This window comes from Giraffa tippelskirchi, chromosome 11, assembly GCF_054371585.1.
Source record: "Giraffa tippelskirchi isolate mGirTip1 chromosome 11, T2T-mGirTip1v1.2.pri, whole genome shotgun sequence".
Taxonomy (NCBI): Eukaryota; Metazoa; Chordata; class Mammalia; order Artiodactyla; family Giraffidae; genus Giraffa; species Giraffa tippelskirchi.
Window position 1 is genome coordinate 110851118 of NC_137285.1, and position 25309 is coordinate 110876426.

Genomic DNA, 25309 nt, shown 5'->3' on the forward strand with positions numbered 1-25309 from the left:
CTGGAATTCTATCACCTCCACTAGCTTTGTAGTAGTAATGTTTCCTTAGGTCCACTTGACTTCACACTCCAGCATGTCTGGGTTTAAGTGAGTGTTGTGGTTATCTGGGTCATTAAGACCCTTTTTTGTATGGTTTTTCTCTGTTCTTGCCACCTCATCTTAATCTCTTCTGCTTCTCTTAAGTCCTTTTCATTTCTGTCCTTTATTGTGCATAACTTTGCTTGAAATGTAACCTTGGTATCTCCAGTTTTCTTGAAGAGATCTCTAGTCTTTCTCATTCTATTGTTTTCTTATATTTCTTTGCATTATTCACTTAAGAAGGCTTTCTTATGTCTCCTTGCTATTCTTTGGAACTCTGCATTCAGTTGGGTATATCTCTTCCTTTCTCCTTTGCCTTTCTTTTCTCAGCTATTTGTAAGGCTCAGACAACCACTTTGCCTTCTTGCATTTCTTTTCCTTGGTTTTGGTCGCCACTTCCTGTACAATGTTATGAACCTCTGTCCATTGTTCTTCAGGCATTCTGTCTACCAAATCTAATCTCTTGAATCTATTTGTCACCTCCAGTGTATAATCATAAGGGATTTGATTTAGGTCATATCTAATAGGTCTAGTGGTTTTCCCTACTTTCTTCAATTTAAACCTGAATTTTGAAGGATACTGGAGTGGGTAACCGTTCCTTTCTCTAAGGTATCTTCCTAACCCAAGAATTGAACCATGGTTTCCTGCATTGCAGCTGAATTATTCATCATCTGAGCTATCAGGGAAGCCCATATATACATACTCCATCTTCTTTATCCGTTTATCTGTTAAAAGGACATTTAGGTTGTGTCCATATCTTGACTCTTGCATTAATGCTGCTATTTACATTGGGGTATATGTATCTTTTTGCATTAATATTTTCATTTTCTTAGGATATATAGCCAGGAGTAGAATTGCTGGATCATATAATAGTTCTATTTTTTAGTTTTTTGAAGACCCTCCATAGTGTTTTCTAGAATGATTGCACCAATTTACATTCTTACCAACAGTGCACAAGGGTTTCTTTCTCTCCATATCCTTGCCAACTTTGTTATTTGTGTTCTTTTTGATGATAGGCTTTCTGTCAGATGTGAGATGATACCTCATGATTTTGATTTGCATTTCTCCAATGATTAGCAGTGGTGAGCATCTTTTCATGTGCCTGTTGGCCATCTGTATATCCTCTTTGGAAAAATGTCTGTTTAGGCCTTCTGCCTGAACTTCTCTGGTGGCTCAGATGGCAAAGAATCTGCCTGTAGTGTGGGAGACATGGGTTCAACCCTAGGTCAGGAATATCCTTTGGAGAAGGGATTGGAAACCCACTCCAGTATTCTTGCTTGGAGAATTCCATGGACAGAGAAGTCTGGCGGGCTGTAGTCCATGGGGTTGCAGAGTTGGACATGACTGAGAGACTTACATTTTCACACCTTCTGCCCATTTTTTAATTGGGTGATTGGTCTCTTTGATATTGAGTTGCATCAGCTACATGTATATTTTAAATAGTAACTCATCAGTGATATCATTTACAAATATTTGCTCCCATTCAGTAGATTGTCTTTTCATGTTGTGATGGTTTCCTTTGCTGTGCAAAACTTTCAGGTTTAAATTAGATCTTATTTGTTTATTCTTGTTTTTTGATTCCTTTACCTTAGGAGACAGACTCAAAATATATTGCTATAGTTTATGTCAAAGAATGTTTTTCCTATTTTTTTCTTCTAGTTTTATGATTTCTGGGGCTTCACTGATAGCTCAGTCCATAAAGAGTCTGCTGGCATTGCAGGAGACCCAGGTTAGAGCTCTGTGTTGGGAAGATCTCCTGGAGAAGGAAATGGCAACCCTCTCCAGTATTCTTGCCTGGGAAATCCCATGGATAGAGGACCCTGGCGGGCTACAGTCCATCGGGTCACAAGAGTTGGACGCAAATTAGCATCTAAACCTACCTACCTTACATTTAAGTCTTTAATTCATTTTGAGTTTATTTTTTGTTGTAACTTCAGTGTTTTACATGTAGCTGTCCAGTTTTCCCAGCACTACTTATTGAAGAGACTGTCTTTTCTCTCTTGTATAGTTTTGTATCCATCATCATAGATTAGTTAACTATAAGTGTGTATGTTTATTTCTGGACTCTCTATTCTAGTCCATTGATCTATGTGTCTGTTTTTGTGCCTGTACTATATTGTTTTGGTTACTGTAGCTTTGTATTGTAGTTTGAAATTAGGGAGAGTAATATCTCTAGTTGTGTTCTTCTTTTGTAAGGCTATTTTGTCTGTTGTATTTTGTATTTTCTCACACATTTTAGAATTTTTTTGGTTCTGTGAAAAATACCATTTGTAATTTGATAGGGATTCTATTAAATCTTTAGAGTGTATGGATAGTATAGTCGTTTTAGTAAAATTAATTTTTCCAAAAATGAACATGATATATCTATTTGACTGTATAATCTTTAATTTCTTTTATTAGTGTCTTATAGGTTTCCAAGTTTATGTGTTTTACCTCTTAGATATGTGTCTTCCTAGGTAATTTATTCTTTCTGATGCAATTATCAATGGGATTGTTTCCTTAATTTCTCTTTCTGCTAGCTGTTATTAGTTTATAGAAATGCAACAGATTTCTGTGTATTAATTTTGTATCCATCAACTTTATAAAATTCACTGATGAGCTCTAGTAGTTTTCTAGTGGATTTTCAATGCATAGTATTTTCAACGCATAGTATCTTGAGCTTCCCAAGTTGTACTAGTGGTAAAGAACCTGTTTGCCAATGCAGGAAATATAAGTAATGTGGTTTCCATCCCTCAGTCAGGAAAATCTGCTGGAGGGGGTATGGCAGTCCACTCCAGTATTCTTACCTGGAGGATCCCATGGACAGAGGAGCCTGGCAGGCTACAGTCCATAGGATCACAAAGAGTTGGACACGATTGAAGCCACTTAGCATGCATGCACACATGTATAGTATCATGTCATATATAAACAGTGACAGTTTTATTTCTTCTTTTCTGATTTAGGTTCTTTTTATTTTATTTATTTATTTTTCTTTTCTGGTTAGCTGGAGCTAAGACTTTCCATACTATGTTGAATAAAAGTGGCAAGTGTGGGCATCCTTCTCTTATTCCTAATCTCAGAAGAAATGCTTTCAGTTTTTCACTGTTAAGCACGATGTTATCTGTGGGATGATCATATATGGCCCTTATTATGTTGAGGTATGTTCTCCACTTTCTGGAAAACTCAACATCTATTTTTTTTAATCATACATGGATGTTGAATTTTGTGAAAACCTTTTCTGCATCTGTTGAGATGACCTTATAGCTTTTATTCTTCAATTTGTTAATGTGGTATATCACACTGATTGATTTTCAGATATCGAGCTGTGCTTGCATCCCTGGGATAAATCCACTTGATCATGGTGTATGATCCTTTTAATGTATTGTTGGGTTTGGTTAGCTAATAATTTGTTTAGGATTTTTGTATCTAGATTTGTCAGTGATGCTGACTTTTAATTTTCTTTTTTTGTGATATCTTTGCCTGGTTTTGGTATCAGGGTAGTATTGGCCTCACAAAAGTGATTCTTCTTCTGCAATTTTTTGATAGCTTCAGAAGGATAGATGCTAAGTGTTCTCTAAACATGTGGTAGAATTCACCTGTGAAGCCATCTGGTCCTGGATTTTTGTTTGTTGGGAGTGCTTTTTTTTTTTAGTTATTGATTCAATAACATTACTGGTAATTGGTCTGCTCATATTTTCTTTCTTCCTGGTTTAGTCTTGGCAAACTATATATTTCTGCAAATTTGTTGGTTTTTTTCTTGGTTGTCCTTTTATTAGCATATAGTTGTTCATAGTTGTCTCTTATGATCATTTGTATTCTTGTAGTGTCTATTATAACCCTTCATTTTTCATTTCTGATTTTATTTATGTGTCCTTCTTTCTTTCTTTTTTTCTTTATGAATCTAGCTAAAGGTTTATTGAATTTGTTTCTTTTTGAAGAACCAGCAATTAGTTTTATTGATCTATCCTATTGCTTTGTTAGTCTCTATTTTATTTATTTCTGCTCTGATCATTATGATTTGTTTCCTCTTACTAACTTTAAGTTTTGCCTTTTCTTCTTTTTCTAGTTCCTTTAGGTCTAAAGTTAGGTTGTTTATTTGAGATTTTTCTTGTTTCCTGAAGTATGCTTGTATTGGCTATAAACTTCCCTCTTAAAACTCTTTTGCTGCATCACATAGAGTTTGAATTGTTGCTTTTTTTTTTAATTTATCTCCCAGTACATTTTGATTTCTTCTTTAGAGTTCTTCAGTGATCCATTGGTTGTTTAGTAACATACTGTTTAGTCTCCACATGTTTTTGATTTCTGCAGGTTTTTTTTTTTTTTTTTCCCTTGTAGTTGATTCCTAGTCTCATAGTGTTGTGGTCAGAAAAGGTGCTTGATATGTTTTCAAATTAGTTAAATTTGAAATTTAGAGATACTTGTTTTATGGCCTAGCGTGTGATCTATCCTGGAGAATGTTTCATTTGCACTTGAAAAGAATGTGTACTCTGCTGCTTTTTGATGCAATATTCTATATATACGTATTAAGTCTATCTCATCTAGTGTGTCATTTTAAACCAGTGTTTCCTTATTGATAATCTGCCTGAAAGATGTGGCATTGATGTAAGTGGAATGTTAAAGTCCCCTGCTGTTATTGGGTTAATGTCAATTTCTCCCTTTATGTCTATTAATATTTGCTTTATATGTTTAGGTGGTATTTACAATTGTTGTATCATCTTGGATTAATCCCTTGATCCTTATGCAACGTCTTTATTTGTCTCTTGTAATAGTCTTTGTTCTAAAGTCTATTTTATATAGTGTAAATATTGCCACCCTGTCTTTCTTTTGATTTCCATTTGCGTGGAATACCCTTTTTCATCCTCTTTCAATCTGTGTGTCTTTAGACCTAAAGTAAATGTCTTATAGGCAGCATATATATAGAACTTTTTTTTTTTTTGCATCCTTTCAGTCACTCTATGTCTTTTGATTGGAGAACGTTGTCAAATTACACATAAAGTAGTTATTGATATGTATATGCTTTTTGCCATTTTGTTAATTGTTTTAGGGTTGTTTTGTAGTTCTTTTTGATTCCTTTCTTCTTTTGTTATCTTTGTGATTTGATCCCTATGTTTAGTATTGTTTGGATTCCTTTCTCTTTTTCGTGTGTGTATTATAGATTTTTGGTTTGGAGTTACCATGAGGTTTGTATATAATTATATGTATATATATAGTTTCTGATCTCTTAATTTTAAATACATTCTAACAACCCTGTATTTTTTACTCTCTCCCACCCACATGGCTTTTTTTGACAACATATTTTATATCCACTGGTTTTGTGTATCCCTTAAATGCTTGTTGTGAATATAGATGATTTTAGCACTTTTGTCTATTAGCCTTCCTACTAACTTTGTACATGGTTGATAAACTACCTTCAGTGTGTATTTGCCTTTACCAATGAGCATTTTCCTTTTGTAATTTTTATGTTTCTAGTAACGGCCTCTTCTTTTTCACTTAGAGAAATCCAATGAACATTTCTTGTAAAGCTAGCTTGGTAGTGCTGAACTCTTTTAGCTTTTGCTTGTTTAAAAATTTTGATGTCTCCATCAAATCTGAATGAGAGCCTTGCTGAATAGAGAGTACCCTTGGTTGTAGGGTTTTTTTTTTCTTTTTTTCCCCTCTTATCAGTTTATATGAATATATTATGCCTTCTGGCCTGCACTTTCTGCCAAAATGTCAGCTGATAGCCTTATGCAAGTATTGTTATGTATAACTTGTTGCTTTTCTCTTGCTACTTTAATATTTTCTCTGCATCTTTAATTTTTGCCATTTTAATCGCATTTTGTCTTGGTCTAGTCCTCCTTGGGACCCTTTATAGTTTTTGGACTTGGATGTCTATTTCCTGTTCCAGGTTAGGGAACTTTTCAGCTGTTATGTCTTCATATATGTTACCTGCCCCTTTCTCTCTCTCCTCTCTTTCTGGAACCCCTATAATGTAATGTTGGTACTTTTGATGTTGTCTCAGAGATCTCTTAAATTGCCTTCATTTTTCATTCTTTTTTCTGTTCTGCTTCAGTGATTTCCAGTATTCTGTCTTCCAGCTTGCTGATTCATTTCTCTGTGTCATTTATTCTACTATTGATTCCTTCTCATGTATTTTTCATTTCAGTTATTGTATTCTTCACCTTTACTCGATTGATTTCTTTGTATTTTCTAACTCTTTGTGCAAGACTTCTAACTTCCTGCTATGTTCATCCATTTTTCTCCTGAGTCCTTTGATCATCTTTACGGTCATTACCCTGAGCTCTTTCTAAGGTAAATTGCCTTTCTCCACTTCACTTAGTTCTTCTGGGGTTTTGACATGTTTCTTCATTTGGAACTTGTTCTTCTGCCACCTCATTTTTCCTAACTTGCTGTTTTCATTTCTATATATCTGTTAGGTTGGATACATTTCCCAGCCTTGGAGAAGTGGTCTTTTGTAGGAGACATTCAATGCTCCAAGCAGTAGATTTCCCTCTAGTCACTAGAAGTGTGTGCTCAACCCCTGTGTGTGTTTCCTGGGTCATTCTATTGTGGTAGGCTGCTACTATGGGTGATCTTTTAGGCATGGCTTGCCCACAGTTCATTTGGTTGTCAGATGGAGGCTGCCCGCCACTGATTTCTGAGGCTGGGTCACAAGGTGGCTGGCTACAGAACCCCAGGAATGGAATTGGGGTCCAGGAGATCCTGTGGCAATACCTGGTACCTACCCACTATTGACTGAAGCCAGGTCCTGGGGTTAGCATCAACCCACTGTCAGGAAGAGCCAGGTCCTGGAGTCTGACTGCAGGGCCCAGGGATCCTGAGCTGGTGTAGAACCATTGGTGAATGGGGCTGGTTCCTGAAACACCTGGCTGAGAGGTATAAGGTGTCCTGAAGCTTGTTGACCCGCTGGGGACAGGCTGGTTCTTGCCATATCAGGCTAGGAGCTTCAGTTTTCCATTGGCTGGTGGCTGAAGCTTGGTCCTGTGATTAGAAAGTGAAGTCACTCAGTTGCGTCCGACTCTTTGTGACCCTATGGACTCTAGTCCACCAGGCTCCTCCATCCATGGGAGTCTCCAGGCAAGAATACTGGAGTGGGTTACCATTTCCTTCTCCAGGGGATCTTCCTGACCCAGGGATCGAACCTGGGTCTCCCGCATTGTAGGCAGACGCTTTACCATCTGAGCCACTAGGGAAGTCCACAGGCTTGCTAATGGGTGGGGCCTGGACCCAGGGAATTCTGGGGCTGGTACTTATTCACTGGTGGCTGCAACTGGGTCCTGGGGTCTCTGTGAGGCCATGGGGATCTGGCTCTAGTGCACATGTATGCACTCTTTTAGCTTTTGCTAAAAGAGTATGTGGAGGCAGGTCCTTGGCCATCTGATGGGCAGGGATGTGTCCAGGACCAGCTGTGGGCTCAGGGGGTCTTAAGGCAACCTTTCTCTTGGTGAGTTGGGGCTGGATCCCAGAACATGTTAGATTTTGTGTGTACCCTTTAAGAGTGGAGCCTGTTTCTACAATCTTCTGAGTCTTGTGGAAGTAAGCCCTGCTGGTCTTCAAACTCAAATGTTCTGAGGGCTTTTCTACCCAGTGCAGGACTCTTGTGCTAGGGAGCCAATGTAGGACTCAGAACCCTCTTTCTTTGTAGAGAAACTCTGCAATTGTAATTATTCTTCTGTTTATGAGTCACCCACCCAGGGATATGGGTCTTGACTATACTATGACTCTGTTCCTCCTACCCATCTTGTTCTGGTTCCTTCTACACAAATTTAGCTGTAGAACTTTTCAGGTAGGCTCCAATCATGTTATTAATAATAAAAAATAATTCTGTAAATAGTTGTAATTTTGATGTACCTGTGAGAGGAGGTGAGGCTAAGGTCTCTCTACTCTGCCATCTTTGGCAAAAGAACCTCATGGAATTATCTATCTTTATCTAAGTCTAAATAAGAGAGAGGGGAACAATACAGTAGAAGGATACAAGGTGAAATAAAAATACCGGTAAGGTCCATAACCCATTTGTATGTATGCTTGTTTGAATTGTACCAAAAGAGTAAGGATGCCAGGACATTTACGATGATGAAACATTTCTAAATGCAAAGGTGGCATACTAAATGATGTCTAGATCATTAGAATTCACCCTGTTTCTATGCATGGATCTAGCCTTCTGTGGTTTATAGAGGAGAATCTTAGCCAGTCTCCTTCTTTTACACACATTCCCCTCTATGCTGTGGCTGACATCTCCTCCTTGGTGTGAAGGCGCCTCCCTGGGCAGTGTGCCAGAGAAACAGTAATGTTGGTTGTTTGAGTTAGCACAAACTGTTTGTCAAACACACAGATGATAGAGAGAAAAAAATAATTATGTGATATGAATCAAATAAGGAAAATAGTGTTTTCCTTCTTCGTTGGTCATTTATGATTAATCATTTAAATATTACCATTTAGGAGTTAAGGTAGATGTGCTTATAGGTACACTCTCCTGATGCTTAGAAAAAAATAACACTGTCTTTCTGCTAGGGAAAAAAAATGATTAAACAAATACTTTTAAATGAAAAATTCTACAAATGATTCCCAATGTTTTTAAGGTTATTTTTTGAAACAAAATTACTTACAATAGTTATTCAACTAAAATGTTTAAGATATTTGTTCTGGAGGCTAAATACTGTTTCCATACTTTAGTATTAAAAACTTTAAGCATTACCCAATGTTGCTTCACTAGGGTTTTTACTAAGAGAAGTAAAATTAGGAACTGTTGTATCAAATAGTGCAGATATATTACAATTGTGCTTGGTGCATATACTGAATTAAAAATGTGAATTTATTATAATTTTGCTACTATGTGCCACTAAGAGCCAGGTTTCATTTTTAGTTTTGATTGCAGACATAAATCTTTAGAGGAGAGTGCGGGAACACAAAAGTCATGGTTTCTTTCAGTGCATGATAGATCTTTGAAGATCAAATAGTGTAGTTTATTCTTGAAGTAACTTAAGCAGTGCTATCACCAAAGGGTCAGAATGAATATAACATCATTCCTATAGAATTAGTGTTCTATGTCACAGGTTACTATCTTAAATGCCAATTCTCTCTACTAGTTTGTTCACTTTATAATAAGGGCCCAAACTATATCTAAGTACTCTGATTGCTTATTCCATGCTTTGCCCTTTATACAGAGTACTCTGTTTTTTTTAGGAATAGTAATTCATAGTTACTGGTATTTTCTGTTGTAGGCATTCACAGAAGGACTAGAATGGTTTTCGAAAAGCTGTGACCATACACTTTACATATTCATTTATAAATGAGTTTTTCTTGAATTTCCATTTACAAATTTACAGCAGTTTCTTCATCTGAGGGGACTTAAAAAATCTGGAAGCATTTAGAGGTGAATCAGCTGCCATCTTTCAACTCCAATAAAATCAGCAAAGTTCACATATCTAGTGATTTTTGTTGTCTCTTTAGGAAAAAAGATTGAAACAGTAATAATGTGTAGATTTCATGTACTTTGAAAATTTTAAATTGTTATTTCTAAGACAATTGCTATATTGCTCTAGAGACCAGCTTATGAAAGAGATTTAGAACACAGTAATTTTCTCATTGATTTGTATGAAATAATGTAGTAAAGTATCACTAACTATTTTCTGTATAAATCCATGTAATTGAAGAAATTCAGAGTAATATCTAGAATCGTAGAATTTCCAAAAATTAGACTTGAAGGAGCTTTGCATATTATGTAATTCAAACTTCTTATTTTCCGTTATAGGGACTCCAATATCCAGAAAAGTGACTTCCCTAAAATCACATAGTAAATTACTAAGGTGGAATCTTAATTTCCCCTAAATAGCATGTTTATCTTATTTCACATATTCTTTTGGTCGTCTTGTAATCAATAGTGAATTATTATTGCAGGATTCATGAATCCCTTTACTACTAATAAATGCACACCATGGCTAGTTTACAGATATATATGCATTATAACACAATACCTATTTTTAGAAATTATACTGCTTAGCATGAATACAGATATTTCAAAGCTCTCCTTTGTTCTCTCTGTTATAAACATCTTTTACTTCTTTTGATGTTTGTATGATATACATGCAAGCAATTAAAACCTCCCCCCAACTTGGGGTTGGAGACACAAAGTCTTCTTGATTAAAATTCAAACAAAAGCTACTGGCAAAAATTGCTACTATACGATTAAGGTCTAAAGTATTATGATACATTAGAATCATTGTTAACTGTTGGGATTAAAAGAAATCGATATGTTGGGGAAAAGATCAGTTGAATCTAATTATAGAAATCAATGTTTACTTAAAAGAAAATACTGAAGTTTAACAACAGATTCTGGCTATAAATATAGCACTGGCTGAAATTGTTCTTTGTTATTATTATATTGACCATGTAATCATATTTTAAATTCGTTGAATAAAAATCTGAAACTTCTGTTTTTAGTAGTTAATTATTATAATTAAAACATAAAACTTTACCTTAAAATCACATCTGGCTTCAAAAAATTCATTATAAAATATTCTTAAATGTAAAAATAGTCACCAATTATAAAATATTCCTATTGATTCCATTTTTAAAAGGCTAATTTTAGCAATAGAGACAGCCTAGAGTGAGAAAGGAGGCAAAATTGGTTAGAAGGAAAAAAAGATCCAAAGTATTCTTACACAATTATGATTACATTAAATATGTATTAGTCTATTTGGTGACATATCGAAATAAAAGAGAACACATTTTGATATAATTCAAAAACAAGACATTTCACTTTTTTCTTCCTGATTGCTGTGATGAAAATAAACATTATAACCAGCATGGAGAAGAAAAACTATTACTAATTGCAGCCTAGATTTTAAGTAAAATGAAGGTCATTAGCAATTTCCTGGAAGCCATTCAGATTGCTTACCAGGAAATGGTAGCTAGCAGGACATCTGTAATCCTCCTGTGTGGAATTAGTGAAAACACTGGAGCTTTAATGATGTGTGTTAGACTTAGGCTTATGGTAGAACCTTTGTTTATCAAAGTAGTTTGTATTCTTCAAATACAAATGTTTCTATTTCAGTATTAGTGCACAAATCCAGAATTAAAAATAGACTTTAACTTCCATTCATACATACATTAAGTACATGTGTTAATACACACCTGTAGATTGGAATGTTACTCATAGTGGAATAAGAGATGGCAGGGTAACAGCAGAGCTATAGAAATCTGCGAATGAAATGTATTGGGGCATATTGAAAGAATTTTCTCTTATAACTTGGAATACTGATTTCACAACATTTTGGTTGGTTAATTTAGTTCCATTTTTAGTAGCATCTTATCTCAATAAAGAGGTAAACAAAGCTGAGTGAAAAGTGAAAATATCTCATAGACATAAAGTTAAGTTTGACTTATTTTGCAATATAATGGGAGAAATGGGGTCACTAATTTAGAGGTACAGCTTCTCTATATTACCTGAATTATTGTTTGGCTTAATAAGGATAATATTTCTGGAAATATTAAGAGTGAGGAACTCTGGAACTGTTAAGAGTGAGGAGAGCATATGTATGCTCTAATTTATGTAAAAAGTTGTATACACAGAAAATTGCTGGAAGGATAATTATTAAAACCTTAACAGAGGTTGACTGTGTAGGGGGTGGTGTATGCTATAGCACAGGGGCTGAAATTTTTATTTGGACTGTACAGTTTGTACTGAAGTTTTTTTTTTTTAAGCCATGTGTAAGCATTGCTTTTCAAATAAAAACTAATTTTTAAAAAAAACTGAAAGTAAGTCTTGAATTAAAATAATGGAAGGAATTAGTTTCAGTATTTATACAAAAGAATATTGATTTTATTACCTACTAAACTTCTGATTTTTTGAGAAGATTAGAGAAAAAAATGTGTTTAGAGTGGTATGTAGTTGGGAATCAGTAAATGCTGTAGGTAGGCAACAACCCTTATCAACAACAATTAGCATAATTTAGTACTTGAAACAGTAAATATTTATTGGTAGAACAGTAAACTATAGGTCTAAAAATTTTTGTTCTCAGAACTCTTAAAATGTATTGAGGACTCTAAAAATCTTCTATCTGTGTGACATATCTATTAATACTTACTGTGTTAGAAGTTAAACCTGATAAGTTTTAATAAATATTTATTAATTCATTTACAAGTTATAATAGTATACCTGTTACATATCACCATAAAGATTTTTTAATAAAAATATATTTCATAAAATTAAAGTAATTTAGTGAGAAGAGTAGCATTGCTTTTTATTTTGACAAATCTCTTTAGTGTATGGTTTAATAGGAATTAAACCATATCTGCTTTTGTGCTCAATCTGTTGCGATGTGTACTGATTGAAGTATATGAAGAGGGGGAAATGTCTTATAGCCTTTTCATATAATTGTGAATTTTCTTCTAATCACACAAAATTTCATAAATGGTAATTTATTAGAAGTTAGGTCCAATAGGATTTAAAACCATTTCAATGTAAGATCTAAAACCATTTCAATTCAACTTTTACATTTAAAATCCAATGGTACAATTTGACCTTTGAATGAATCTTTTACTCCCTGCATGATTTTGTAACAGCTTTTTAGATTACATTGGCACATTTCATCATGCACTATCAAAAATCACATTCATTAGTATCACCACAAATCTTATCAGAAAATCTTTTAAGTCTTCAGAAACTGTCATGCTAATGATGGCAGATAAAAGTTTTCACAATTCTTATTTTCCCTTTAAAGTTCAAGCTGCATTGTTTCCACCAATACTTTCAGTTGTTTTTCTGGAGGTGGCAGGCTTACTTGCCAAATATTGGGGTACAAAAATGATATTTTGTCTATTAGTTGTTCTTTCAAATAAAATTGGTGCTTTGTGTAAAAGATAGGAAAATGTCAGCTTACAATTCAAACAATAGCATAAGTCATTTTTCTTGAACTATTATATGCTTAGGTACAATAAACAGCCATATACTTCCCATTTCATCACATAAAATATTTTAAGTATGAGTACTTAAAAGTGATTATTTAATAAAATTTATTGTTTCATCAAGGAAATTATTAATTGAAACTGAACTTTTTGTGCTTTTTTACTATAAGTGCATAGTGGTAAAGAATACAATGACTACTAGTAGAATTAGGCCCACTTGATTCATGCTAGAGGACTTTCAATTTTTACCCCACTATTTCATTTGCATCAGTGCAAATGTCAGTAGTATAACATGTAATACAATGCCTTACTATTATTATGAAAACAGTATTGCTCTCAGGTGTAAACTCTGGGATTCCAAGGAGTTCAAGAACCACATTTTAAGAACCACTGGACTAGAACCTGAAAATAGACTGGCATATATTTACCTTGATAATAAATTAATTTGTCATTAATAACTACAAAGCAAATTAGTCACATCTAAGAGTTCAAAGTTTCTATGAAGACTTGATGGGGCTTCCCTGGTGGCTCAGTGGTAAAGAAACTACCTGCCAATGTGGGAGACATTGGCTTGATCCCTGATCTGGGAAGTTCCCATATGCCATGGAGCAACTATGCCTGTGCGCCACAGCTGTTGAGCCTGTGCTCTGGAGCCCAGGAGCTGCAACTACTGAAGTCCATGCCACAACTACTGAAGCCGCAACTACACAGAGCCCACGCTCTGCAGCAAGAGAAACCACAGCAATGAGAAGTCCATGCACTGCACCTCAAGAGTAGCTCCCACGTGCTCAACTAGAGAAAAGCCCTTGTAACAACAAAGACCCAGCACAGCCAAATATAAATAAATATATAAAACTTGATGCAAAAAAAATGCTAGATGAAGTTACTGGCTTAAGCAAGTGAGTTGCTTTACTCCTTGAAACTCAAATTGTGGCTTAATAAATACAGAGTGTGGAGTTGATCAGAAGTGAGTTTGAATTGTGGCATAAACTGAGCAATTTATTTACACTATTTTACTCTCAGCTTTCTAACGTATAAAGTAGAAAAAAAGACTTACTTTTCAGCATTTTTGTCAGTGATTGCAAAGTGATTGACAAAATTGTCCTCAATAAATAGTAGTTTGACAGTAGGAATAAGAATGTTTGCTTTTGTGCCACCCATTAGTACCTAGAAATATTTATCACCTCTTTTTTTTAAAGTTTTAAAAAATATTTATTTATTTGTCTACATTGTGTCTTAGTTGCAGCACATGGGATCTTCATTGCATCATGTGGTATCTTTCCTTGTAGCACATGGACTCTGTAGATGTGGTGCATGGGCTTAGTTGCTCAGTGGCATGTGGGATCTTAGTTACTTGACCAGGAATTGAACCAGCGTTCCCTGTGAATTCTTAACCATTAGACCATCGGGGAAGTCCCCACATATTACCTCTTGAAGCACAAATTATTTTATAGGAAATGATTTGATATCTATAAAATTAAGAAGTTCTAACAGTCCAAGAAATCAGTATTATCACCCCTGTCAAGTTTAAAAGTACAATTCACGTTGCCAGCGTTTGCTCAAATATATTCACTTTATTGATAATTAGCTTAACGTTTTAGTGAGGTCAGGCCTAGTCAGCTTCATTCCCTCTTATAGATCTTTTAACTACCATAGGCTTCTCAAATCCTTGTAGTAATATTGAATCACCTTATTTAAGTACAATTCAAATTCTATTTTCCAGAATTTTAAGAGATTTTTTTCATATAATTTTAGTTCTGGCATATTATTATAGTGATAGCTGAAACTTAGAGAGGTCTTGCTGTTAAAATGGGTTTGTCTCATGTATCATTTCCAGACATACAGTTGCTGTGAAATATTTTGTGTGTGTAATATGTATGATAAATGAGATTTTAATAATGTGAATTCATTATTTTATAATTAAAAGTTATATATAAGGTTTTTAGTAAACATAAAAAAGATTTTAAAGTTATATATATTATTCTTTTTAAATTGCTGCATTTTACTTCAGGCTGTTTTATCTGAATAAATGATGTAATTTAAAAACACATTTGTAATAATATTTATATACAGTTGATTCTTAAAAGAAAAAATTATCGAATAGTAATTAATCTCAGTGCTGTGTATAGGCCCAGAAATGTTCTGTGCCTCACACCATAGGTGCCAGGGTGTATCCTGGGTATTTCTTTCCTCTAGAGTCAGCTTTTCAGCAAATTCTTGTGAGATATGTGTGCCACATTAAGAACTGGCCCATAGTACTAGATCTCCCACATACTTACTATTTAGGTCATTTGTCTGAAATAAAAAATATTGTAAGGCTAACCATTTAAGAAAATGTGTGTATTTACATCCAAATGGTGTTTTTATGAATAAGACCCTTGAAATAGGCGTAAATTGTGCATTATTCCTCTACATTTTTAAATGTGTTGCTACTGTTGATAATTATCACTGAGTGCATATTTAAGGCATTGAGGAAATTTGATGCAATTATTCCATTTATTTGTGATTTCCCTTCAATCCAAATATCTGCATTAAACTATTGAAAAAGGAAACTACAGAGAATTTAGGTTATTTAAAAAGTGCACACATTTACTGTACTCTGCTTGTAAACTTGTATTGCACTAACCAAAATAAAATTAGAATTAACCCAACATTGTAAAGGATAGGACTCAAAAGTTTAGATAATTTTGAATAAAATTACCTCGGTACCTTTTAAGTATAACCATAAATAGGCAGGGCCAGTTGAAAGGCCACAGTCTTACAAAAGTCAGCAAAAGACATGTATAATCGAGTTCACAATTTAGCTAGTTTTCCTACCGACCAAGGTTCTTGGCCTTCCTCAACTGACAGAAATTGACTAGAGGCCAGACAAGAAATTCAGGGAAGGTTTTATTGGGGCCCCCGCTGCAGTAGCAGGAAGGGAGAACAGGTAGCAGGTTCCCTTGCTCACCCGCTCCCTAGGGCAGGGTGAACTTGTTCCTTATATGGGGTAAGGATAGGATATGTGTCCAGGTGTCTGGACCAGAGGAGTGGCTTAGGTATTTTACCCACCTGTCTTGTGGTGTTGTGTTCAGGGCCATGCCCAGTACCCTGCTTTTGCTCCCAACACCCTGTTTTTTACTCCCAGCTCTTCAGAAGTGGCTGTTGAGTTTTTTGGACTTTTGTATCTTTTTGTCCATAATTTGCCCCAACTGTGCATGATTGCAGCTGTTTTTAGTCCCTTATAGTTTCTTTATTTTGGCGGCTCCAAAATCACTGCAGATGGTGACTGCAGCCATGAAATTAAAAGACACTTGCTCCTTGGAAAAAAAGCTATGACCAACCTAGACAGCATATTAAAAAACAGAGACATTACTTTACCAACAAAGGTCTATCTAGTCAAAGCTATGGTTTTTTCCAGTAGTCATGGATGGATGTGAGAGTTGGACTATAGAGAAAGCTAAGCGCCAAAGAATTGACGCTTTTGAACTGTGGTGTTGGAGAAGACTCTTGAGAGTCCCTTGGACTGCAAGGAGATCCAACCAGTCCATCCTAAAGGTGATCAGTCCTGGATGTTCATTGGAAGAACTGATGCTGAAGCTGAAACGCCAATACTTTGGCCACCTGATGCGAAGAACTGACTCATTGGAAAAGACCCTGATGCTGGGAAAGATTGAAGGCAGGAAGAGAAGGGGATGACAGAGGATGAGATGATTGGATGGCATCACTGACTCTATGGACATGAGTTTGAGTAAGCTCCGGGAGTTGGTGATGGACAGAGAAGCCTGGCCTGCTGCAGTCCATGGGGTTGCAACGAGTCAGATACCACTGAGCAACTGCACTGAACTGATAGTTTTTTGTATTTTGTGGCTGGAAGAGAGGTTTGCCCAGGGGCAAGCACTCCAGCACTCTAGCAAAGGGTCCCAGGTCCCAGCCTGTCACAGTTTAATTTCAGACAAATTATTTTTCCTCAGTCCTGTTTCTAGTACTTATGAGTTGATTACACCTGGAAATGGGTTGAATAGACAGAAGTTGGTAGCTCTCAGAAAGTTTGTACAAAGTGATAGAAACCACAGAGAAGAGATCTAAGTCTCTCTCTTCCAGGAGCACCCAACATTTTTTAAAGCTCAGAGAATTTGGGTACTGAAAATCATCTCTACTGCTGAAAGGGTCAGAAAATAAGAAGAGTGCACGAAGGGTATAGCTTTTGTAGCCCACTTTATATTTTCTCCTTTGATCATAGCTAGTAAGAAAAGTACACATTTTTCACAGAAATGATTCAATATCATTAAAATGGTTTTGTCAGGAATAGAATAAGGCAGAAAAACACAAGTATTAAATGGGAAGGAGGAACTCCATATCCATTTTGTTCAGTAGATATCATCTGGTGTTCCCTTTCAAGTTAATATGCAACTATTCATTATACATGCTTTAATAATATTCTTAAATATCCCTCTAGGGCTATGGAAGAGATAAGATTTAAAGTGAAATCTATTCCAAGGCTTTAAATATACGTTTCTTCATATAATAGTAATGAGAGACCTGTATTTTTATGCTTAAAGTGAAGAGTTACATTCCTATTAACATTTGTTTAACTAGGCTTCTATCACAACAGGTGCACAATTATTTTTATGAGTAAAATATTATCAGCCTTCAAAATTAGCCAGGGCAAAATGCAAGTTGTCTGATTAAATAATCAGAGCTGATACTTAAAATACATTTGATTTCCACAGGAATTTTAAAATGCAAAGTCCCAGCCTCTTATTCTGATATGTTGAAGGAGTTGCAATTGTTTGTGGTATGTAAGTAGCAACTTGTATTGCAAATAGTTTGATATATTTCACATAATTCAATTGACATTATGAGACAGTCTACTAAAAATATAGTAGAAGTTTATTACCCTAGTCTAATATTTTAATCTGTCAGTGAAGTAGTATTGTTTCACATGCATAGAGCAGAAAAAGTGACACTTTTGTTTTGTAGACTATTCTGAATTCAGTTAAAGGGCACATCAGTTTAGAAAGTTAAAATCCAGTGTATTTTTTAAATTTAATTTGTGGAGGATAAAAAAATAAGAATATAAATTTCAGTTCATAGAATGTATAAATCATGTGTACAACAAAGTTACTGAATATCTTGATGAACAATAAAGACTCCTAAATGGTTAAAATCAAACAATCAAAAAAAATAAAATAAAAGCAAACAATAACATACACACATACTCTTCTGAACACAACAGGAATCTTCTCTAGGAGGCACTTTCTAAACCATGGTTTAGAAGTACTACAACAGTGCAGCTGTTAGAAACCAATTATAGCCAGGTAACTGTTTGTTTTCATATTTAAATCTGTTTGTCAATCAGGGGAATGCCGTGAATCAGGAAATGGTATCTCATACAAACCACAGTAAGCCAGAGTGTCTGGAATGGGTCCAAGCCACAGGAATTAGGGCAGGAGTATAGATGGAATCAAAACCATACATATGCACATGGCTGCTGTCTTTGACCAACTTTTCGAATAGAAGTAGAGACTATTGGAGAAAAACGTCAGTTTTCTATTGAGAGTAGTCTGAAAGCCACAGGAATTAGGGCAGGAGTATAGATGGAATCAAAACCATACATATGCACATGGCTGCTGTCTTTGACCAACTTTTCGAATAGAAGTAGAGACTATTGGAGAAAAACGTCAGTTTTCTATTGAGAGTAGTCTGATTTTAAGATTTCTTAGAAACGTGTTGTTATTTATAGAAAAGTGATTGTAGAAGACATCTTTTATGGATCTTCAAATGTAAGACATTTCTAAAACTGGCTCATAATTATCACTTCAAAATGAAGATTTAAGCTTATCTTTGAAATTAAAAATAAGCATATTAGATATATATATATATCTGACCATAGTTATAAACAGGTAGGCTTTTACTACTTTGAAATTCATCTATGGCAGTTTCTAGCTTATATAGCTATTTATGAAGAAACTTTAGTTTTATCTGGACCCAAGAATACACTGTTACTCAAGTTAGTGAAACCACCTCTGCTGTTTAAATATGCAGCTGTTGTGCTATGGTTGCAAAATTTCAGGAGACAGTGAATTATACAAAGAATGACTTTTATAAATCTATATAGCTAGACATTTTTCCATGCTGAAATGTGGGTAAACCTACTGAGATTCTGAAGTATAAGTTGGTGACATCAAGGAAACAAATGGAAATTTAACAAAGCTAAAGAAAATGAAGTGCCCATGACCATTCTGTGGTTTTGCTTAAACACATGCTTTCGCATCCGTTGAGAGTCCTGGATTTCTTGTTAACTGCTTACTGAAAGCAGAGAAGGCACTGGCGACCCACTCCAGTACTCTTGCCTGGAAAATCCCATGGACGGAGGAGCCTGGTAGGCTGAAGTCCATGGGGTCGCTAAGGGTTGGAGACGACTGAGCGACTTCACTTTCACTTTTCACTTTCATGCATTGGAGAAGGAAATGGCAACGCACTCCAGTGTTCTTGACTGGAGAATCCCAGGGACAACAGAGCCTGGTGGGCTGCCGTCTATGGGGTCGCACAGAGTCGGACGCGACTGACGCGACTTAGCAGCAGCAGAAGCTTACTGAAAGGAGCTATTTTATTTTGCCAGCCATAATTTAGTGCCAATAGGCATTTGCCTCTAAGCCTGATGGCTCTTCGCTAACCTTCACAGTTGACTGTGTGTTTTGTAGACATGTCTATCATGGTTTAGGGTTGCTCTCCCAGTGGATTCTCCAGAGTATTTTCTTACTTATCCCAGGTTCCTTTCTGTATATCATTAAGTTTTGGTGTTAGGAAGAGGAGGAGGGGTTAGCTACTACCCGGTATGGCCCTCACTGTACCTGTGCCATCTTTTAAATGTTTACAAGGGTTCATTTGAGATGGAATTAGAATGAGTGATCAAGAAACAAAAGAGAAGTGATGAATGAGATGAAATGAAATACTGGAAGAAATAGTTATGCTTTTCTTTGTCTAGAAAGAAGAGTTTGCTTAAGATTGCAGAAAAGGCTCTTAGGATATTTTTCTGTATATATTTCATAAAGAATACCAGAGGTAGGACCAGAAAAAAATTCCTTTTACCCTTCATGATGAACTGATTCTTATTGTGGCTGACACTGAGAAAAGCTTTCTTACTAGAATGTTAATCTCAGAATTTTAGAGTTCATCTCATCCATCCCCTGATTTCAGGAAGGAATGTATTTGCAGAATCTCAATCAACCTACAGATCTTTTTTGGAGTGCATAGTATTTGCCCATCATTGTGTTAGGCTATGTAGTGTTTAAAATGTTCTATATTTTCTACCACTCAGACAAGATAAATTCATTTTTAAAGATCTACAGAGAATTGAGAGAGGAGGGCACTGACAAAGCAAGAACTAACATTTATTGGGCAAATATTGTGTGTCACAGTGCTTTTGTATATCTTATCTCACTTAATTCTCTAACCAGTGCCATGAGGTGTGGACATCATTGTCTTCCTTTTGCAAAGAAGAAAACAAAGGCTCAGAAAAATAATTTTCTCAAGACACAAAGATAATAATGGTCAATCTAGAATTTAAATCAAGAATTATATAATGATAAAGTTCATGCTCTTTCCACCAAAACATGCTAACATCTGTTTGGTCATTACTGAGACACATTTCCCCATGCATTTCCCAAGTCTCCCATACTACCTTTTTTGGGTTAAACAGAAAAGCAAAGACAAAATCAAACAAATAAACAAAAAATGATTATCATTCTCTTTATGAAAATATGTTGCAGTCTTAACTGAACAGTTTGCTTTTTTTGAGGTTTGTGGAATCTTTTTCACTTCTTAATATGTATAGGTTTTTCCTTTCAAATTCTGCCACTGTAAATTTTCCCTTTTCTGTTAATTTAAATTCTTTAGGTTTGAGTATCTCACTTATCTTTTAGTGTGCTTAGGGGTTTTCTAATTTGCTATGAAGGGTTATTTCATGTTATTCTGGCTTTTTAGGATAATCTGATCTGTAATTCAACAGTGAATCATCACTGGTCATTAGACAGTTGACAGAGTGCCTTGATATGCCATGAGAGAAATTGTAGCATATAAACTTCAGTGACAGTGGACACTGGCTGGACTACCAGGTCCTTATTTTTCTAGGATAGTGGAGTATATATTTCTGTGTTTACAGCAGAAACTTATGAGGCATGAACAGAATTGTAATAAATAAATTCTATTGTGGTTAATTATTAAATTAAAGCTATGAGAAACAGTTAAGGGAAGATTGTCATCTCTCCATTACAGTGACCCCTTACTATGCCTATAATTCATATCTCACATTGGAATCTATGAATTATTTGTCTCAAGGTCTTTTAATCCATGCTATAATTTTCTGATTTCTCTGAAGATATTTTAGAAATCAGCTTTCTTCTCTTTTGCTCAAGAGGAAAATGAAATAGCTGGTACTCATGGAATGAGAAGTATTTTGAATTTGTGGTATACAGAGGACACTATTATTTTGAGAATTAAGTCATCAAATTATCTTAAACAGCTTCCAATTCAAAACTTCCATTTCTTAAGAGGAAAGCCAAGGAAATCAGATCCAAGAGTATACTTAAAAATCACAGATTAGAGAGATACCTTAGGTCTGACTAAAGTCATGAATGGGCATGTGAATACTAAATTTCCTTGGGGGAAAATGGAGTGTGGTCAGTCAACACTGTGGAGCACAGGAACAGGAGAATATTGGTTACTGAAGTAGCTGAGTCACCCTTAAGTGTTCAAGCAGAGATGCCCAAGAATACAATTCAGGAGCATAAAACACATAAAGCCAAGTATCCAAGCACATATAGGCTAGATAACAGGAGTGAAATGTGAGCTCTGCTAAAAATGAAAGTCAGGACATAAAGACTCAGAAGGCCTAGGTAGTAGATACTTGGTGTCTCAGCTCTGATAGGAGGAGAGAAGAAGTAGGTTACCACAAATGGTGCTGAGAAGACAGCATTATGACCTCTAATCCTAGTGTAGAGATTGTCCAGTCCTAGCCATCTACTTAGTACAGTTAGACACCAGTATTTATGGCTAGATAAAAGGAAGGTTTTTCTAGATCACACTAAATCTTTCCTGCTGCTCAATACAACAGTTACTTGCCACATATAGCTATTTAATACATTAAAGTTAACAAAGATAAAAATGCAGTTCCTCAGTCATACAAGCCACATTTTAAATGCTTATTACCATGTGTAGCTGGACATATGTAGCTACCATGTGTAGCTGGCTACCATATTGGACAGGAAAAATGTAGAACATTTCCATTTTCATGAAAAGTTTTATTGGACAGTGTTGTTCTGTATTATCACAGTCATGAAAGCCTCAGCCTTTTGGAGAGTCCTACTATTGTGAAAATGCAATATCTATGCATTTCTGTAACAAGACCTCTCTGTGACATTGTACCTTAAAGAAGCTGAAAGATAATATTGTCAAATTTAGTGAGGGTTCTGAAAACAAGATTTTGATGGAATAATTCTATTATATGAAGTTAGTTTTGAAATTGGGATTCATAATTTTCTTTTTACTGATTTGTATACTATTGGCAATAAATACATAGATTTTTTTTTCTACTGAGGAAGATCTATTACAATCTTGTTGGAATGGATCATAACTTACCAATATATGCAAACTGCTGAAATGATATTAAAATCTATTTCTCACATGTATACTGTATGTTTGTTGAAGCATATAAGCTTTTGTGAACTACTTGAAATTTCCCATCTCCACTGATGACTGATGGGAAAGTAGATCCTTCTATCTTTGTTTCATCAAACTGTCAACAAGTAGGCTTCCTGTTTTGAGTTCTATTTTTCACTGTATTTAACATACATCTTTTTATATGTGCATTTTTGTTGTATTTGTACAGATTTTGTGTGTTTAACTCTGCCTCAGAGAAAGGCAAAAACATACACAGGAAAATATGGAGAGATAGGGAGATTAGACATACTAAGGAAAATGAATTGAGTAAAATAAAATATGAATTTTTTTCTCTTCATAGTAAATTCAACTCTCAGAGAAAGAGAGAGAACCACTTGCATTTACGTCAGTATCTAATATTTTTCTCTAATATACTAAACCCAAGCCCCTGAATGTCATCACCACTAAATTTTGCAGCTTCTAGTACATGCGTGCTAAGTAGCTTCAGTTGTGTTTAACTCTTTGCGACCCTATGAACTGTAGCTTTCCAGGCTCCTTTGTCCATGGGATTCTCCAGGCAAGAATACTGGAGTGGGTTGCCATGCCCTCCTCCAGGGGATCTTCCCAACTTAGTGATAGGAAGATCTCTTATGTCTCCTGAATTGTCAGGTGAGTTCATTGCCACTAGTGCCACCTAAGAAATATTCAAATCCCCTTGTTCGGAGGTACTGCTTTTTGATTTTGTTGTGTTGGTTTTTGAACAGACCTAGTTGCTGATATGGAACCAAAATACATGTGGTAGACATAGCTTGTTGAGTCTACACTGGCTCAAAATTAAATAGGTAGTTCACGGAAGAAGATGCCTGAATAACAGGGAAATGCAAATTAATGCAACAATAAGATATCATTTCACATCCATCTCACTGGCAAAAATTAGGAGCTGGAATTCTCATAAAATACTTATGGCAGTATAAGTTATATAGCTACTACTCTGAGAATGGTTTAAATATATTTGACGAAGTTGATGATGTACATACTCTGTGAACTAGCAGTCCAACTTATATATTTATATCATAAAGTTAGGGTTAGGGTATAGAGAAAGCTGAGCACCGAAGAATTGATGCTTTTGAACTGTGGTGTTGTAGAAGACTCTTGAGACTCCCTTGGACAGCAAGGAGATCCAACCAGTCCATCCTAAAGGAGATCAGTCCTGAGTGTTCATTGGAAGGACTGATGTTGAAGCTGAAACGCCAATACTTTGGCCACCTGATGCAAATAACTGACTCATTGGAAAAGACCCTGATGCTGGGAAAGATCGAGGGCAGGAGAAGAAGGGATGACAGAGGATGAGATGATTGGATGGGATCACCAACCCTATGGGCATGAGTTTGAGTAAGTTCCGGGAGTTGGTGATGGGCAGGGAAGCCTGGTGTGCTGCAGTCCATGGGGTCGCAAAGAGTTGGACATGACTGAGCGACTGAACTACACTGAAAGAAACTCTTGTGCATATGCAAGAATGTTCACTTTAGAATTGTTTATAATAGCAATCAAAATGAAGAAGTCAAAATAAACAAAAGCTATATATATATCAACATGTATGAGTTTGAAAACATAATATTAAATGAAAAAAAACAAAATTATGTACCTAGTATATATGATACAATTTATATAACTGAAAACATGTAAAAAAAACCCATAGATATTTTCTTATAAGCTCATAAGTAGTAACAGCATAAAACAAGTATTGAAATGATAAACACTTAATTTAGTATAACAAATATTTTTTAAAAAGCAGGCTCTTTCTCAGGGGCACAGGAAATAAACAGGTAATCCTTCAGTGTTAGAGGTACTAGCTTTCCTCAGGCTATTCATAGTTCTTGCTCTTTGCTTTTACCAATAAAAACTTTACAATTGCTTAAGCTTCCTTTATTTATCATACAACTCTAGCCTCTTCTTGACTTTCTGTCACCATGAGTGAGTGATATCAGTTATCTGAGTCTAAAGACAGTCAACTGGAAGAGGTTCTTTTTACAATGACAAAACTTCCCTTATTAATGTGGCATTTTATACAGCACCTTGGGGACACCCTGTAAATCTCAACTCTATTTTCACTCATTTATATTTTTATTAATTTTACTCATTTGTTAAATATTTTGAGAAGCTTTTACACAGTAGGTACTTGGAATACATAGATGACTAAGAAATGGTCCCTACCCATAAGGAGTTCAGAGTCTATAATAGCATACATAGATAATTATAACAAATACTCTTTAGCTCATGCTTTAGAGAATACTAAAGAGGAATTGATTAAAATATTATTTAAGTTTTTTCCCATTCAGAGTAAAGAAAAAGATTATCTCTGAAAGAAAGAAATCATTTGTATTTATAGATTGGTGTTGTATTTTCTCTGATATCTCAAATGCATGACAAGTAGGGTTAATATTTATATTTCCAGCTAAGACCTGTTTTGAACTCCAAATTTGTATATCCAATTTTCTACTATATGTTTCTACTTTGACCCTTTAATGTAATATGTCTAAATTAGTACTCCTGGTATTCTTTCCTAGATCCGCTTCACCTAAATTCTCTTCCATCTCAGTAAATGGCAACTCTATCCTTCTAGGTGCTCAGGTCACAAATCTTGAAATCAACCTTGATTCCTCACTGTAAGATGTCTGTTCCATTTGTCCTTCTCTATGCCTTC

At 35.3% G+C, this 25309-nt stretch overlaps 1 protein-coding gene and 1 long non-coding RNA gene across 51 annotated transcripts in view; both read left to right on the forward strand.

Annotated features, from left to right (window-relative positions):
- SOX6 (SRY-box transcription factor 6) overlaps positions 1 to 25309 on the forward strand; it is a 671664-nt gene that overhangs the window by 405497 nt on the left and 240858 nt on the right. The window lies entirely within an intron of this gene.
- On the forward strand, positions 17214 to 20456 carry LOC145526257 (uncharacterized). Its single transcript, XR_014068804.1, has 2 exons — positions 17214 to 18397; positions 18535 to 20456. It is a non-coding gene; the product is annotated as an uncharacterized LOC145526257 (long non-coding RNA).